The sequence below is a fragment of the Rutidosis leptorrhynchoides genome, chromosome 11 (assembly GCF_046630445.1).
Source record: "Rutidosis leptorrhynchoides isolate AG116_Rl617_1_P2 chromosome 11, CSIRO_AGI_Rlap_v1, whole genome shotgun sequence".
Lineage (NCBI taxonomy): Eukaryota > Viridiplantae > Streptophyta > Magnoliopsida > Asterales > Asteraceae > Rutidosis > Rutidosis leptorrhynchoides.
Window position 1 is genome coordinate 325,972,024 of NC_092343.1, and position 20,865 is coordinate 325,992,888.

The following is a 20,865-nucleotide window of genomic DNA, read 5'->3' on the forward strand; positions in this document are numbered from 1 at the left end:
AGACCAAGGACAAACACAAGGGCCAAACCCTATATTCAAAGAATCCAGGTAATTTTGGATCCGGTAAAATCTTTAGAGAATATCTTGCTCCGAAGTCATGTTAAAAGCTTGCGGAAAATTTTTCTTCATCAACTTTCGAACTTAGAAATTCCAAAATATCATCATAAATATCCTCTATATTTCGAAAGATATCTTCATAACGATTCATGTCCGCAATTAAGTATCTCTTTGCGATATCTTTATAAAGGAAACTGTTTTAGTTTCTATATTCTGTAAAATTCGAGTTTAAATTATAAATGCTTTGAAGAAGTGTTGGGAATTGAAGCATGAGTTAGTATAATATAATGACGTCAGGCCAACGTGATTATATTACAGTAAGTCATGCTAAGTTTTTAATGGAAGATGATGATTCATAGATTTTATAATCATCATTTTCCATGTTACACGACTCTTACATTCTATTTAACCTCTAAATATATCAAGAACATATTTTTCTTGATGATTCGGTCTTTTCCGGATATTCTGGTAATATGACAAATCAAATCGTGCTATTACCTTTCCTTTCTACTTTATATATTATGATCATTCGAAACTTCATACCTATGAATTCTGGACCATTACTCGCTTGACTTGAAGTCGGGAAGAAGAAACAAAAGCATAAAGCTCCGACATATAAGGGAAAATATAAAGCCCGATAACGACTCCGAAATTACAAACCATGTATATCAATGCGTATAGCAATATAAAGACACGGGATAATTAAAAACACTATAACCCCAAGAGCATAGTAGAAGTAAACAGATTCCTCTGGCGGTAAAAGAAAAAGAAGAATGACTGCATAGATGGTCAATATAATAACCAGGATCAGAACTGGATTAAGCATTTTCTTAATCTTTTGGAAGTTTGAATTGAGAAAGAAAGTATAGAAGTGATGAAGATAATGAAACGAAAGAAGCTAATTTATAGCAAAATTCCAAACACATCAATCGAGGCAAATCACCGCATTTAATCAAACAAATCTCAAAATTTCGTAAATACCGGAGAATCAAATCTTATAGATTACGAAGATTTCCTTTAATTCCTTGAATTCCGGAAATCAATCGTGACTACGTCAAAAGTTAAGGCGAACATTTAATTTTCTCATTTCACTCTTTTATGATAGCTTCATTTATACTCTTCCTATAAACGAATCGTTTTATCCATATTATTCAATAGTGATAAAACTTTATTTTTCAACTTATATTCATCATTAAAATATTCTTGTTGTAAACAATGAAGATCTCTATCAAATTTCATGACTGTGATTTTCACGAACTCCTCTTTGTTTGTCTGCCCTAATATTGTGGCATAAAATGCTCAAGGTTTTAAATGAGCTCAGTACTATTCATAACACATTTCATGTATCTAATTTACTGAAATGACTTGTATAACATCATCATTTTGAATGATATTCGCATTAATGATAAAATGCACTTCGTTGAATAACCTATAGAAATCATGGAAGGAGAGGTCAAACAAACGCGTAAAAGCAATATACCTATCGTTAAAGTCCGTTGGAATTCGCGTAGAGGCCCCGAATATACCTGGGAACGCAAAGACCATATGAAACGGAAATATCCCCATCTCTTCTCAACTGCTGATGCAAACGAGGAAACTACCTAAAAACTTCGGGACGAAGTTTTCAATAACGGGGAGGTACTATAACGACCCTCATTTTTTCCATTCTATATTTTTCCAATATTAAAAGCCCAAACAATATAATTAAAACTTAATGATTAAACTTTAATCAACAATTGTTAAGTGTTAAGAGTTAGAAAACATATTAATTAACTTTGTACAAAAATTGACAAGTTAATAAAAGATGAAAATAATAAACTGTTAGTCAACACTCACTGCTAATTAAAATTTATGCATTTATGTAATATTATAACTAATAACCTATAAGTAATAAATAAAAAGTGACATTTATATAAATAATAAAACAATTGGGAACTAAATATATACAAGTCATGAATTAGTAAAAAGAAAATAATACTTATCATGTAGTAAATGTAAAAATAATAATAATAATAATAGTAATAATAATGAGACTAAAAAAATCTTACATCCTTATGTTGACTAAAAATAAAGTGTAAACTAGTACATCCTTATGTTGACTAATTATAAACTAGTACCACCTATTGTTGACTAAAAATTATAAAACAAAATAAAATCATTAATTAGAACATCCTTATGTTGACTAACACTCTAATACTTGCACTATATAAACACCTAGTTTCTCATTCACAAATCACACCAAAATCCTCTCTCAAAAACAATCTCTCCCTCTCCCTCTCTTGTGGTATTCGGATCTTCAAGCTTGTTCTTCGTGTTCTTCAAGAATCTTCAAGGAGTTCTTCAAGATTTTCAAGGCTTTGATCTTCCATCTTCATCGTGTTCATCTTTTCTTTGTTAATTATCTTGAATCTTCAAAGGTATAACATAAACCCTAAACTATTTACATAAACTTTGATCTTTGATAATTCATATTCATATTATAAACTTGTTATTCATAAGTATATACATAAACACACCTAGATTTATATATACATATATACATGTAAAAAAAAAAATATTTATATATATATATATACATATATATACGAATTATATATACATATACATATTAAAACCTTAAACCCTAATTACACCTAAACTATAATTCTTAAACCCTAATTAATTAAACTCTAAACATTTATGAAACCCTAGGACATTAATTACTAAACCCTAGTTATTAATTACTACTTTAATTAACTAACCCTAATTAATGAAACCCTAATACTACTTATACTAGTACTTAACATGTATACACTATTACTATTACTAGCACCTATAACCTACTAATTATATTGTAGCACAAAAACATTTTGGGATATGTATTAGAGATGTATAGATCTTCGAACTTTCTTGACGAATGGTTTCTACGAGATTCTAGGCAGAGGGTTTGGATTTCCGATTTAAAGGGTCCTATGGCTCAAGCCCCTAGATCTAAATTAGCCATTCGAAGGGAAAGGGGTGATTGGAAGCTTATCTAATACGGCAAGTATTCTAAAATGGAAACACTCATAAAAGTAGAAACTCTCTAGTCATAGAAACTTAGTAAAATAAGAAACTTTCTAAAAATAGAAACTTTATAAAAATAGTAACTTACTAGGAATAGAAACTTAGTAAAACAAACTATACTTAAACACATACTTAAACTTAAACATGGGCAAAACACTTAACTACTCTTAAATGTCAATAGGTTGACTTTCCTGCTCACTCGTTTAACTCTCTATTCCGAGGAATAACTCTCTCTACTTACTAAGGTGAATTTCATAGCCCCACTTTTTACTATTTCATTACTGTTTTGAAACTATGGGGTGAGACACATGCTTGGTTTTAAATTTTTAACATGTAATATTTTAATAACTGTTTTACAATATTTATATACGTGAATTCATAGCCCCACTTTTTACTGTTTCATAACTGTTTTATAACTTTTGGGGTGAGAATACATGCACAACTTTTATAACTGTTTTACACGTATTAACTATTAAACTGTGATATGTTGGGCAATGACCAGCAAGCCCCCAACCGATAAGTATAAACGATAACTTGTTACGGGGTAAACTTGAAAGTCTAGTCTAAATATCAGTACTTACACGTATCAACTATTAAACTGTGATATGTTGGGCTATGACCAGCAAGCCCCCAACCGACAGGTATAAACGATAACTTGACACGGGGTAAACTTGAAAGTCTAGTCTAAATATCAGTACCAACTGTTAAAACTATGCTATATCCGGCTATGTCCGACTAAGTCCCTACAGTGATATTTTTAAGTGCTGCGGCATGCTTATTTATTGGGGGTAGGCCTATCGGGAGTAACGTCCCCGATACATTTGACTCAGTCTTTGTATTACTTGATAATGAAATTTAAACCGACAAGGACAGACACAACTTGTCATGGGGCAAACTTGAACGTTTAGTCTAAATATCACGCACTGGCATAACTTTTGGATCTGCGAGATCTACTTTTTGATCCTGCGGGAGATCAACTTTACAACTAAATCTTGTGGTCTAAAAACAACGATAACTACTTTTGTTAAACCTATGAACTTCACTCAACCTTTTTGGTTGACACTTTAGCATGTTTTGTCTCAGGTGCTGTTTGATTCAAGCTTTCTTATCTACTACTTATGTGATGCTACTTGGACTTAGGATCAAGAGATATCGCATTTATTACTTCTGCATATGAACAATTACTTTATCGTTATTTCCATTATTGTAACGACATTTCATTTTCCGCTGCGTACTCAATAAAGTTAAATTTTCTCATTTAGTATTGTTCTCGTATTATAATATGTTGGTTTATTTGATATTAGTAACGTTTCTTCCAGACCCTATTGGGAGGACGTTACATATAAACTAATTACGTGTTCTCTATGTTTTACCTCAAATTTCACACAGAGTTCCTATGTTTTTTTCGACTTGGATAGTCACTGTGGTTTACCAATGTTACGTGGTGGTCCCTGACGGTAAATAAAACGCGAAAATCAAAATGTGAAACTGAAATGAGAAACTGAATCGCAAAAAATGAGAAACTGAATCGCAAAAAATGAAACGCGAGTGAAACTGAAATTCAGAATGAAAACGCGAAAACCGAAACGCAAAACTGAAACGCGAAACTGAAACGTGAAACTGAAACGCGAAACTGAAACGCGAAATTGAAACGCGAAACTGAAATGCGATACTTAAATGCGGAACTGAAACATGAAATTGAAATGTGGAACCGAAAGGCTAAACCGAAACGCAGAAAATGCAAGGAGAAAATTGGAACGCGAAACCGAAACGCGAAACCGGAGCGCGAAACTGAAACACAAAACCGTTTCACTTAACGGAATTTTTTTAATGTCTGTTAGCGTCAGGGACCACCCACGTAACATTGATAAATCACAGTGTCCACCCAAGTAAAAAAAATAAAGAGACTACGCGTGAAATTTGGGGTAAAACATAGAGACCACCCAAGTAATGTTTTATTGTATGAAACTGCTATTTAGTTCTTAGGGTTTATATAACAAAAAAGTCCTCTTGTTTTTAAAATGTTCCTGAAATAGTCCATATCACTAACGGTCATCCGTTTCTTCTGTTAATTTAGTCATTCATTTCACATCCATCTTCATCTTCATTGAAGTAAAAACACATAAACCCTCATTCAAAAACTTCACCAAAAGTCATAACTAAATAAAACTAATTCCAAATTAAATCAAAAAAGAAAAATCAAAACTACAAATCAAAATAAAAAACATATATGATTTACATAATATGATTTCAAAACAAACCAAAATAAAATAAAATAAAAAAGCTGACAGCTTCGATCGAAATGATTTCAATGCACCAACAGTAAAAGAACATTAAAGAATAGTAGCAACAGCAACAGTATTGCAGTATTAAGAAAAATTACACCCACGGCCTATACATGTCTTTTAAATTTCAAATCTCCCCAATTTTGAAAATCATGTTGGTCGAAGTCACATCGAATCAAAGGTTTGAAAGATGAAAGACATTTGCAACTTAAAAATCACCGTCTCAGGTGTTTAGAAATGATCATGTGTTTGGAACACACGATCAGGTGGTCGGAACCCGCGATCAAGTGGTTGGAACATAAGGGTTTGAAGAATGAAATCCATTTAGGTATTTGAAGAGAGAAGGCAAAAATGAAGGTCTTTTAAACTCCTTTACATCATAAAAAACTCTTTCCCTTTGTCTTTTCTTCTATTTCAATTTCTCATTTACTTATACTTTTCGCTTTAATTCTTTTTCTTCGACTTTAATATAAGATAATGATGTGTAGAACCATGAGAACAATATTAAAAATATGGACAAAATAGTTATGTACAAACCTATAGCGACTAGTCAAAATTGCTGTTGACGTGGTACGTTAACAAACAGTCACATAATGAGGTTATGCACTCTGTATGAAACGTTTTAATAAAAGATTGCATTCATCATTTCAAAAATTTTCAAAATAGCATGTTGCCATAATTAGCAGGTTTCAATAAATGGTAAGTTTTCCAAAGTAGTACGTTTCCAAAAATAGAAACTTCTTCAAATTCAAATAGTAAGTTGACCAAAAACCCAAAGTCATTCAACATCTAACAAAATGTAACCAAACTGAAGGCAACCGTGTTTAAACAAAGATGCCAACTAAGACTCCAAATGCAAACATCATGGACTTCTACAACGGAAGCAAACTTACAGACATGAGAATAAAATATGCTAAAAAGTCAACACGAAAGTTGGTTAGTTATAGGTTTAAATATTACGAACAATAAATAAAGTAGACCAACCAAACTTAACGTAAATAAAAAATCACCCTTTGTATTAAAATACACTGATACATGTGTACCACTCGCAGTAGTATAAGTCTGTTAAATGTTGGCGCGACAACCCACTCGGAGTTTGCCAAACTCTATGGATCAATATATACGCATGTGTGCCCAATAGTTCAAAAACCAACAGTTAACTATTACCAAGCTACGGGATTTGTGTATCAAACACAGTGTAGAATAAAGTAAGTACTTGTTTTTATTACGTAAAAATACAAATGCATGTGTTCTCATCCCAAAATATAAAGTTTAAAAGCGGGACTACAACTATCCTTGAGTGCACAACAACGAGTATGACAAAAAACGATAGCTAACAAAAGCACCGTAGACCGACGTACTTAACCTAGAGATACAAGTTGGTCAATATACATATAACAAACTACGTCAAGTTACAATGTAATCATAGTCATAATCCTATGCTCGAGACTAACAAAAATGTCTTTGACAAAATTTTTAAGATTAAATGTGTTTTGGAAAACATTTAAGTAATAAACGATAAGCGTAAAGTTCAACAATTCCTTTGACTCACAAGTGTTAACCAAAATAAAGTCAACTGATTTGGATTATCACTACTCAAGTTCACAATCAACTTATTGAACACATTGAAGTAAACAATAGTATTTAGTAGTGTCAATACTTAGCTTAAACCAAATAGCACTACTTATCACTATTTAACACTACACACACTTCATACATTTGACCAAATTTTAGTAATATAATACACTTTGACTTCGTAATACTACTTGACTCAAAAGTACCGACCTTTGACTTAATAAAAGTCAAACTCTAAAAGTTTCACAAACTACAATGTTTAACAATGCGATTTAGAAGAAAAATACCATTAAATAAGTACAACATCAAATGACACTAAGCCACCCAAAAAAGTTTGTTTTTTAAGTACCAAACATTAACAAAAATATTTAGGTCTCAAACCCGAACCATTATTTTACAAACTTAATTCATTTACAGAAGTTACCGGTTTAAATTTAGCATTTCTGCTAAAACATTAACAGTGCACACAAAAATAACCGCAACTCCAATTCAGTCAAGGCCAGTTGAAGAAGCATCGTTTTTAAGTTGTAAAAGTTTTGTAAAAGTTTGAAGTACTAATTCAATAGAGAAAAACCGCAATAACAAAATAAGTTAACATGGGTCAAATTAGTTTTCGGAAATCTTATTTTGATCATATCTTTTGAACTGCTCAATGAAATAACGTGCTTTTCTATATGAAAAATTACGTACTCTTCATGAACAATCCATTTTTATCAACTAATATTAATCAGTTAACAACATCCACTCATCCAGATCAGACATATTAAATTCGAATTTTTAATGAAATAACACAGTGATAACCAAAACAACACATATGCATATATATAATTAAAGACTAGAGCATTAGACCATATTACACTAATATAATTAACAAAATTGGAGATTTAAAAAGTTAGGGTTTCAAGATTATACTCAAAATGCATAACTGAAACAAGAGATACGTAGAGTAGAGCGATACGAGCGCGGGACTATAATCAACTATATATATTTTAATGAGTAATTGGTGTAGATGATGGTCGATGATAGTGATGGAGATGGAGGTGATGTCATGCGATCAAAGAGAGGGAGGGAGGAAATAGGAAGTGTGTTTTTGTTGAATGAATATAAACAAGGCCTAAGCCTAGATCACTAGTAAAAGAAATGACACAATAGTCCCTTGGGGTCTCATGGTAGACCGGCCTAAGAAGGAAGGGAGGGAGAAAGTTTTAATTTTTGTAGTTTGACCACGAATCTTAAATGTCTAGCAATTAAACGCGAACAAAAATGATAACTCATTAACGGTCTCAGGTTTAAATATAAAATTAAGAATAAAAATTCTTATTAACATCTTGTCGTCAAACAAATATATCAAAATATTTATAGCATATTACAACATAAATATGTTATCTTCTAAACGTAAGACACAAAATTCAACTAATAGTCATTAAAGAATCTATGGAAAATTAATGGAAAATGTAGGGTTAGTACATTACCTACCCGTTAAAAAAATGTCATCCCGAAATTTAGCTAGTGGCAGTTGTTGCCGTTTCATCTGAGAATAAGTGCAGGCATATCTGCTTCATCTGATTTTCATGCTCCCAAGTGAACTCAGGTCCTCGTCTAGCATTTCAACGAACTCTAACAATCGTACGTTACTCAGTTTAAGTCTCTTAATCTCTCAGTACATAACCTCTACAGGTTCTTCAATAAAGTGAAGTTTTTCTTCATTCCGAATCTCATCAAGAGGAATGGTGACATCCTATTTGGCCAAACATTTCTTCAAATTTGACATGTGAAATGTGTCGTGCATACTACTAAGCTCTTGTGACATTTCAGTCGATAAGCCATCGGTCAATCCTTTCGATGATTTCAAAGGTCTCGCATATCCATGACTTAACTATCCTTGTTTACCAAAATGCACCACAACTTTGCAAGGCAATACCTTCAACATAACTTTGTCACTGACCTGAAAATCTAAAGCAATCCTTCTCACGTTAGCATTACTCTTTTTGCGACTTCTGGCCATTTTAAGTCGTCCTTTAATTTGAACAATCTTATCGGTCATCTCGTGTATAATTTTTGGACCAGTAAGTTGTCTATCTCCCACCTCATTCTAACAGACATGAGATCTACACTTTTTTCCATCAACGCTTCAAATGGTGCATCATCAATGCTCGCCTGATAACTATTTTTGTAGGAAAACTCCGCCAATGGAAAATATCTATCTCAACCATTTACAAAATAAATAACACATGTGTGAAGAATGTCCTCTAAAGTTTGAATGGTTCTCTCACTTTGACCATCTCTGCGGATGATAAGCAGTACTCATATCCAATTGAGTTCCCAAAGCTTCTTGTAAAGATTTCCAAACCTCGATGTAAATCGACTATCTCGATCAGAAATAGTTGATATAGAAACTCCGTGTCTAGACACAATCTCCAAATATAATCGGGCTAACCTTTCCATCTTATCAGTTTCTTTAATAGGTAGGAAATGAGTAGACTTCATAAGACGATCAACAATTACCTAGATAATGTCATAACCGCCAACGGTTTTTGGTAACTTAGTAATAAGGTCTATGGTAATGCGTTCCCACTTTCACTCGGTAATTTCAGGTTACTATAATTGACCAAAAGTTTTCTGATTTTCCGCTTTGACCTTCGAACAAGTCAAACATCTTGCCACATGAGTAGAAACATATGCCTTCAAATTATGCCACCAATAGTGTTCTTTGAGATCATTGTACGTCTTCCCTGATCCCAGATGGATCGAACATCTCATCTTATGAGCTTCATCAAGTACAAGTTTTCTCAGTTCGCTAAACTTTGGCACCCAAATACTCCCAAAAAAATACCGGGTTCCATTTCCTCATACATCAAACTGTTTATCCAAACCCTTAATAATCTCATCTTTCACATTCTCTTCTTTTAAAGCCTCTAGTTGTGCGTGTAGAATTTGTTTTGTGAGATTCGATTGAATCGTCATATTTAGAGCTCAGACTCTTAGAGGTTTAACTCTCTCCTTCCGACTTAAAGCATCGGCTACCACATTAGCCTTTCTAGGGTGATAGCGAATTTCACAATCATATTCATTTACAAAATTCTAACCAATGATGTTGCCTCGTATTCAGTTGCTTCTTATAAAAAATATGCCGAAGGCTCTTGTGATCGGTGTACACTATACACTGGGTTCCATCTGCACATCTTAAGTCTAAAAACTACAGCACCTGTAGTGACCCGAACTTTTCCATGCTTATATATATATTAAATAAAATTGTCATTTACATGATTAAGTGTTTCCAACATGTTAAGCAATCAAACTTGTTAAGACTTGATTAATTGAAATAGGTTTCATATAGACAATTGACCACCCAAGTTGACCGGTGATTCACGAACGTTAAAACTTGTAAAAACTATATGATGACATATATATGGATATATATATAGTTAACATGATATTATGATAAGTAAACATATCATTAAGTATATTAAAAATGAACTACATATGTAAAAGCAAGACTACTAACTTAATGATTTTGAAACGAGACATATATGTAACGATTATCGTTGTAACGACATTTAATGTATATATATATCATATTAAGAGATATTCATACATCATAATATCATGATAATATAATAATTTAAAATCTCATTTGATATTATAAACATTGGGTTAACAACATTGAACAAGATCGTTAACCTAAAGGTTTTAAAACAACACTTACATGTAACGACTAACAATGACTTAACGACTCAGTTAAAATGTATATACATGTAGTGTTTTAATATGTATTCATAAACTTTTGAAAGACTTCAAGACACTTATCAAAATACTTCTACTTAACAAAAATGCTTATAATTACATCCTTGTTTAGTTTCATCAACAATTCTACTCGTATGCACCTGTATTCGTACTCGTACAATAAACAGCTTTTAGATGTATGAATATTGGTATATACACTCCAATGATCATCTCTTAGCAGCCCCTGTGAGTCACCTAACACATGTGAGAACCATCATTTGGCAACTAGCATGAAATATCTCATAAAATTACAAAAATATGAGTAATCATTCATGACTTATTTACATGAAAACAAAATTACATATCCTTTATATCTAATCCATACACCAACGACCAAAAACACCTACAAACACTTTAATTCTTCAATTTTCTTCATCTAATTGATCTCTCTCAAGTTCTATCTTCAAGTTCTAAGTGTTCTTCATAAATTCCAAAAGTTCTAGTTTCATAAAATCAAGAATACTTCCAAGATTGCAAGTTTACTTCCGAGTTTTCTAAATCCATTCCAAGTAATCATCCAAGATCAAGAAACCTTTGTTATTTATAGTAGGTTATCATTCTAATACAAGGTAATAATCATATTCAAACTTTAATTCAATTTCTATAACTATAACAATCTTATTTCGAGTGAAAATCTTACTTGAAAATGTTTTCGTGTCATGATTCTGCTTCAAGAACTTTCAAGCCATCCAAGGATCCTTTGAAGCTAGATCCATTTTTCTCATTTCCAGTAGGTTTATCCAAGAAACTTGAGGTAGTAATGATGTTCATAACATCATTCGATTCATACATATAAAGCTATCTTATTCGAAGGTTTAAACTTGTAATCACTAGAACATAGTTTAGTTAATTCTAAACTTGTTCGCAAACAAAAGTTAATCCTTCTAACTTGACTTTTAAAATCAACTAAACACATGTTCTATATCTATATTATATGCTAACTTAATGATTTAAAACCTGGAAACACGAAGAACACTGTAAAATCGGACATACGCCGTCGTAGTAACACCGCGGGCTGTTTTGGGTTAGTTAATTAAAAACTATGATAAACTTTGATTTAAAAGTTGTTCTTCTGTGAAAATGAATTTTCTTATGAACATGAAACTATATCCAAAATTCATGGTTAAACTCAAAGAGGAAGTATGTTTTCTAAAACGGTCATCTAGACGTCGTTCTTTCGACTGAAATGACTACCTTTACAAAAACGACTTGTAACTTATATTTCCGACTATAAATCTATACTTTTTCTGTTTAGATTCAAAAAATAGAGTTCAATATGAAACCATAGCAATTTGATTCACTCAAAACGGATTTAAAATGAAGAAGTTATGGGTAAAACAAGATTGGATAATTTTTCTCATTTTAGCTATGTGAAAATTGGTAACAAATCTATTTCAGCCATAACTTAATCAACTTGTATTGTATATTATGTAATCTTGGTATACCATAGACACGTATACAATATTTCTACCTATCATGTCGACACATCTATATATATTTCGGAACAACCATAGACACTCTATATGTGAATGTTGGAGTTAGCTATACAGGGTTGAGGTTGATTCCAAAATATATATAGTTTGAGTTGTGATCAATACTGAGATATGTATACACTGGGTCGTGGATTGATTCAAGATATATATATTAAATTATTCATATACGATCAATTGTGGACTTCTAACATCGGACCGCTAACTGGACAACTAAAAATCATCAACACGTAATAAAGAAAATATTGTGAATATATTTTGATCATATTTTGATATATGTATATATTGTTATAGGTTCGTGAATCAACCCGTGGCCAATTCAAATTCTCGACGAAGTGATATTTGGTGAAAGTGAGTTATAGTCCGACTTTTAAAATCTAATATTTTTGGGATGAGAATACATGCAGGTTTTATAAATGATTTACAAAATAGACACAAGTACGTGAAACTACATTCTATGGTTGAATTATCGAAATCGAATATGCCCCTTTTTATTAAGTCTGATAATCTAAGAATTAGGGAACAGACACCCTAATTGACGCGAATCCTAAAGATAGATCTATTGGGCCTAACAAACCCCATCCAAAGTACCGAATGCTTTAGTACTTCGAAATTTATATCATATCTGAAGGGTGTCCCGGAATGATGGGGATATTCTTATATATGCATCTTGTTAATGTCGGTTACCAGGTGTTCACCATATGAATGATTTTTATCTCTATGTATGGGATATGTATTGAAATATAAAATCTTGTGGTCTATTGTTACGATTTGATATATATAGGTTAAACCTATAACTCACCAACATTTTTTGTTGCCGTTTTAAGCATGTTTATTCTCAGGTGATTATTAAGAGCTTCCGCTGTCGCATACTTAAATAAGGACAAGATTTGGAGTCCATGCTTGTATGATATTGTGTAAAAACTGCATTCAAGAAACTTATTTCGTTGTAACATATTTGTATTGTAAACCATTATGTAATAGTCGTGTGTAAACAGGATATTTTAGATTATCATTATTTGATAATCTACGTAAAGCTTTTTAAACCTTTATTGATGAAATAAAGGTTATGGTTTGTTTTAAAATGAATGCAGTCTTTGAAAAACGTCTCATATTGAGGTCAAAACCTCGCAACGAAATCAATTAATATGGAACGTTTTTAATCAATAAGAACGGGACATTTCAGCACCCAACTCCAAATCATGAGTCGTATAGTTTTGGTCGTGTACCTTCAGTTTTCGGGAAGCATAAGCAATCACCTTCGTTCGTTGCATCAAAACACAACCAAATTCTTGAAGCGAATTGACACAATATATAAAAAATCATCGTTCCCTTCGGGTAGTGATAGAATAGGCGTTGAAGTTAACTTCTTCCTTAGCAGTCAGAATGCGGAATTCCTCTCAGTTGACCAATCATACTTCTTACCTTTATGTGTCAACTCTGTCAGAGGTTTAACTACCTTAGAGAAATCCTGAATAAATCTCCTATAGTAACCAACAAGACCTAAAAATTAACGTATTTGTGTCGGGGTTTTCCATTTTTCAATGGCTTCAATCTTATCAGGGTAAACTTGAATTCTCTGCCTATGACAATGTGACCGAGGAATTAGACTTCCTTCAACCAAAATTCACACTTTGAAAAATTTAGCATACAACTCTTTACTCTTTAGCGACTCTATCACTAATCTCAAGTGCTGCTCATGTTCTTTGTCACTCTTTGAATAAATCAAGATGTCTTCTATGAAGACAATGACAAACTTGTCTAGATATGGGCTGCATACACAACTCATAAGATCCATAAACACAACATGTGTGTTAGTCAATCCAAACGGCTTAACTATAAACTTATAGTGACTGTAGCGCGTTCTGAATGTAGTCTTAGGAACATTATCTTCCTTCACCCTCATATGGTGATATCCTGATCGTAAATCAATCTTAGAATAAACACTCCATCCTTGTAGCTGATCAAATATGTCATCGATTCTCGGAAGAGGGTATCGGTTCTTAATCATTAATTTATTCAACTCATGCTAATGAATGCACATCCTAAAGGGCCTATCCTTCTTCTTAACAAACAAAAAAGGAGAACCCCAAGCTGAAGAACTTGGTTGATTAAATCCTCTATCTAACAATTATTGCAATTGACTTTGTAATTCTTGCATTTCTAAAGGAGCAAGTCTAAACGGTGAACGAGCCACTGGTGTTGCTCCATGCAATAGATCGATTTGAAAGTCTACCGATCGATGTGGGGGATGACCAGACAATTCCTCTAAAAAAATCTCAAGATTCTCGTACAACAATCACTTCATCAATGCTCTGCTCTTCAGTGTCTATTTTCTTCATGTGTGCCTAAAAACCCTTTCTCAAAAACTTTTGAGCTTTCAGATAGCTAATCGGGTTTAGCTTCGATCTGATCTTCTCTCTGTAAACTATCAATGGCACTCCACTCTCACGAGCGACTAACCTTCTAAGCACAGTTTACTTCTACTTTCATCTTAGACAACCGGTTTATACTGACTATCACGTCAAAACTTCCAAACTCTATGTGTATCAAATCAATTTTAAAGTTTTCGCCAGCTAAGTTTATCTTACAATCGTGACAAACTTTAGAAACTTTCACCAGCTTACCATTAGCTAATTCAACAACATACTTATCATCTAAGGGCAACAATGAACAATTAAGCCTAGAGAAAAAATCTCTACACACATAACTTCTATCAGCACCGTTATCAAAGCAAAAACAGGCTTATAGTATGTTAACAGTAACATACCCAAGAAAAGATCAACATCCTCAGGCTCATATTTAGAATTTATATTAATTGATCTTCCACATTCCTGCGCATTATCCTTCTTTTTATTTGGGCACTTGTCCTTGAAGTTTCATAGTTTTCCACACTCATAACAGTTCTTGGTTGTAGTAGGGTTTGCCTTCACCACAAGAGCAATGACTCTATAATCTTTCGCCACATGTCCAGTATTCTTGCACTTGCTACAAGTCATGTTGGAGTAAATCGAGTGGTGTCTATTACAGACTGGATAGGAATTTGAGCTAGCAGTTGCCCCATCTTGATCATTTTTAGAGGTCTCTTGCCACTTCGGGGTTTGCTGATTTCCACTCTTGTCTCTATGGTGATCACATTTCCTTTTCCCATCATTCGTCTTTACTTCTGTAGATGGTACCTTTTTCGCACATCGGGTGATTTGCTCCATTAGTCGATGTACCATCCTAATTGATTCATGCATAGTTTTGGGATTCGACGATGTCACACAGCCCCGAATGTCGTCCGACAAACCCTCAATGTACATCTCAATCTTTAGATGCTCAGTTGATACCAAATTGGCACACAATAAGGCTAATTCCATGAATCGCTTTTCATAACTAGCAAGGTCTGTGTCGATAACCTTTAAATTTTGTAGCTCGGACTCCATCATCTTGATCTAGTTTCATGGACAGAATTCATCAATTAACATCTATTTTAAACCCTCCCAGGGCATGTCATATGCCGTATCCATCCCCAATGACTAGGAATAAGTGTTCCACCAATTAAGTGCACTATCTTGCAGTGTGCACGTGGCATATTTGACCCGGTCTTCGTTAGCACAACCACTGATCTTGAAAACAGGTTCTAGCTACTTGAACCATCGAGTTAGACCGACTGGTCCCTCAGTTCCACTGGATGTCTGAGGTTTACACCTCATAAAGGTTTTGTATGGGCATCTATTTGGTGGTTTAGAAGCTTTTGTTACCCTTTCAGCCTCAGCAACAACCATTACATCAGTCACCCGTTGATTCGTCAACTCGTTGATTTGGGCATTAGTCATCTGGGGCATGTTTCTTCAAAACAAAAATATGAACACAAGTTAACGACAATATAATCATAAGATATACAACCATTGCAATATAACAATAATGAATTATAATAACAACCACACATATCCATCAAAATAACTAAACTATAATATTAAAAGCATAATATCCTATAAATAGAAATAATTGAGCATTATTGTACAGATTTCTTGGACTAAAACATGTGTTGTAGTTTAATCATAATAAAAAGAATGAAGGTCTATCATAATCATAGTAATAAATGCAATTATTCTACTTAGGAGGTGAACCCCTCTTAAGTAGCCCTCTAACTAGGTCCTCCAACTCGGCAATAATAGCCAACGAATCTTCAACAGTCTTCTTCAAATCTATATCATCTATCGGGGGTGGAGGTGCAGGTTTAGAGGTAGAAGCAGCGTATGGGTTTAGAGGTGCAGGCTTAGAATGTTGAATAGTGTTAGTAACATGTGGGAGTAGGGTACGAGAAGCAGTACATACATTCGAGTTGAGCGGACTCAGCACAACAGGGTGAAGCTAAAAAGCTAAGCATGGAAGCAAAAGAAATGAAAGGAAAAAGAGCCCAATGAAGGCCAACAAAAGAAAAGAGTTCCAATGAGAACCATACACTTATAAAATCTCTGGCTAAAAACAAAATAGTCCAATGATGACCAATTTGTATAAATATGACTTAATAAACATTAGGACTGCTTGTAATCGTTGGTCTGGTTCAGACTAGTTCTTACGAATAATAAACACTAACTTCTTATTAAGACATATTTGAGTTTGAAATTTTATTTAATTTAATACCCATTATATAATTTATAAGGTTTACTTGAGGACAAGTAAAGGTTTAAGTGTGAGGAATTTGATAACTCCTAAATTATACAGTTTGTTAATAACATTTTGAGGAGTTATCTTAGTATTCTAGAGTCATTTCAATCCCAAAACACGCTAAAATGGGTAAAAGGGGGAAAAAGGTATTTCTAATAATTTTATCAAAGTTTTGTATCAAACATGATCAAAAATAGAGAAAATTGCATAAAGGTTAAGGAAGCTGCTGGCATGGATTCACTGAAGCCGCCGGCTTGGAGCTGAATACGCCAGAATGTTCCAGAATCTCTGTGAAATTGAAAGAACTTGTTGATCAAGTAAAAAGCAAAGGAAGCCGCCGGCTTCATCCTAAAGTCGCCGGCCTAATGGACACAGTTTCTCAACTTGTCAACCAATTTGAAGTAAAAATGGAAACAAAATCAAGAAGATTTGGTGGATCTTTGAAGCCGCCAGCCTTCCCTGAGGCCGCCAACTTAATTATGATGGTTAAAGATTTGTCCTTGAGGATTAAGTTAAACTTGCAGAAGGAGTCACCGACCTAAGGCAAGCCGCCTGCTTCCCACTGAAGCCGCCGGCTTGGCCACCGAACCTGAACATTATAAATAAAGGCCTCTAGTCTCAGTTTTCATATGTAGTTTTCATAATTCAATAATTCTGGTTAGGTCATTTTTCTTTTTAGGGTTTTCTCTAAATCCTTAGGTTAGATTTATTCATTGTAATCAAGATTCAATCAAGTTTTTAATTCAAGTTTCTTACATCTACCTCTTTAAGGTATGATTCTATCTTTACTTTATTGTTTTATCTATTTTATTTACTGTAATTGTTTCTGTTCATCTTCTGCTATGAACTAAATGTTCATAGTGGTTACATGGACAAAAAATGAACTTCAGCTGGGAATCAGATGAAGCCGCCGGCCTCACAACCCCAAGCCGCCGGCTTGGTTGGGAGGAAGCCGCCGGCTTCATGTGCTTTATCCGTAAAGTTTTTGGTTCTTTTTTCAGATCTATATGGTCGAGTTCCTGTAACAATATTTGAACTGTTTCGAATATGTTTTGCTTAAATACACTTGTTTGCCACCCTTAATGATTAAATAACATGATTTTAGGGTTGAATAGTCTTAATTCGACAATCTATTATTCGATTTATGCTACTTGTTTAGATACAGTCCATCAAACTTGTTAAATTGAATTGCATGCAACTAAGTTAAACAGCTTAATCGTGATAAACTTGTTTAATTGGAATTACGCTTATATAATAGAGTTTGATTTTGTTAGACTTAATCGAATAACCTTTGTTTGGATTTGTTTAATTAATGATTCCATGAGAACTTAGTAGTAATTGACTTTCAGCTAGTAACTTGAGTTGATCTACTTGGTGTTTAATAGCTTATATAATTTGCCAGTCTATTTGCATATTGATCCTCATCACAAGATTAATATGTATCATGTAATTTAATTGAACATGAAGAATTAAGATGTTAGTTATGCACATCACATATCTAGTATATGCTTTAAGTCCTACTTGACACTTAGCTTAGCCTATTAAGGGATAATAATTGGTCTATGATTGTTATTCTGCTTGGTGTTAATATAAGTCATGAAACTTGCCTAATATGATTCCATTATGAATTGGTTGTTCATGTAACTACTTTTACTTTTATGTGTTTATTTTGTATTCTAAATTTCCTGCTTTATTTTATTATTTTGTTTATCTTAAAAAGCATCTCTTTCCTAAGAGATAAATCTATCCCATAAAAGACATAAAAATATATCTTTAATTCTTTAATTAGAATTAAACTAAGAATAAAACCACTTATAACGCATCTACGCTCTCTTGGGACGATAACCTAAAATACTACCTTTGATCAGGTCTTGTTGCTCGTTTGGGTGTTAAAAGTGTATTAAATAAAGGTTATATAAATTTAAAAGTTTGAAAGGCAAATTAAGCACTACACACTTTTGCACATCAACTTTTTGACGCCGCTGCCAGGGAGCGCGGTAAATACGGAAATTGGATATACTTTGGTTATTGATATTTCTTGAAAACGTGTGATGACTGTTTTCCTTTAGGGGAGGGTTGCTGGGGTTCCGATTTAAAGGCGCTCGAACCTAGAAGCTGACGGGTCACTTAAGTATTGAAAGATTCAATAGGCCGTGTATGTTTGATTATTCGTTGTTATGCGATAAAAGTTGTTATTTTATATTTATTTTATTAATTATGTCATTAATATATATTATATTTATCAATTTAAAATTTACTAATATACTAATATACTTCTTAAATTTTACGAGAGAAATTAGAAATACTTCTAAATATAATTATATACATCCTTTAAGGTGTAGTGACCCGAACTTTTCCATGTTTATATATATTAATTGAGATTGATATTTACATGATTAAATGTTTCCAACATGTTAAGCAATCAAACTTGTTAAGACTTGATTAATTGAAATATGTTTCATATAGACAATTGACCACCCAAGTTGACCAGTGATTCACGCACGTTAAAACTTGTAAAAACTATATGATGACATATATATGGATATATATATATAGTTAACATGATACTATGATAAGTAAACATATCATTAAGTATATTAACAATGAACTACATATGTAAAAACAAGACTACTAACTTAATGATTTTTAAACGAGACATATATGTAACGATTATCGTTGTAAAGACATTTAATGTATATATATCATATTAAGAGATATTCATACATGATAATATCATGATAATATAATAATTTAAAATCTCATTTGATATTATAAACATTGGGTTAACAACATTTAACAAGATCGTTAACCTAAAGGTTTCAAAACAACACTTACATGTAACGACTAACGATGACTTAACGACTCAGTTAAAATGTATATACATGTAGTGTTTTAATATGTATTTATACACTTTTGAAAGACTTCAATACACTTATCAAAATACTTCTACTTAACAAAAATGCTTACAATTACATCCTCGTTCAGTTTCATCAACAATTCTACTCGTATGCACCCGTATTCGTACTCGTACAATACACAGCTTTTAGATGTATGTACTATTGGTATATACACTCCAATGATCAGCTCTTAGCAGCCCATGTGAGTCACCTAACACATGTGGGAACCATCATTTGGCAACTAGCATGAAATATCTCATAAAATTACAAAAATATGAGTAATCATTCATGACTTATTTACATGAAAACAAAATTACATATCCTTTATATCTAATCCATACACCAACGACCAAAAACACCTACAAACACTTTAATTCTTCAATTTTCTTCATCTAATTGATCTCTCACAAGTTCTATCTTCAAGTTCTAAGTGTTCTTCATAAATTCCAAAAGTTCTAGTTTCATAAAATCAAGAATACTTTCAAGTTTGCTAGCTCACTTCCAATCTTGTACGGTGATCATCCAACCTCAAGAAATCTTTATTTCTTACAGTAGGTTATCATTCTAATACAAGGTAATAATCATATTCAAACTTTGGTTCAATTTCTATAACTATAACAATCTTATTTCAAGTGATGATCTTACTTGAACTTGTTTTCGTGTCATGATTCTGCTTCAAGAACTTCGAGCCATCCAAGGATCCATTGAAGCTAGATCCATTTTTCTCTTTTCCAGTAGGTTTATCCAAGGAACTTAAGGTAGTAATGATGTTCATAACATCATTCGATTCATACATATAAAGCTATCTCATTCGAAGGTTTAAACTTGTAATCACTAGAACATAGTTTAGTTAATTCTAAACTTGTTCGCAAAAAAAAGTTAATCCTTCTAACTTGACTTTTAAAATCAACTAAACACATGTTCTATATCTATATGATATGCTAACTTAATGATTTAAAACCTGGAAACACGAAAAACACCGTAAAACTGGATTTACGCCGTCGTAGTAACACCGCGGGCTGTTTTGGGTTAGTTAATTAAAAACTATGATAAACTTTGATTTTAAAGTTGTTATTC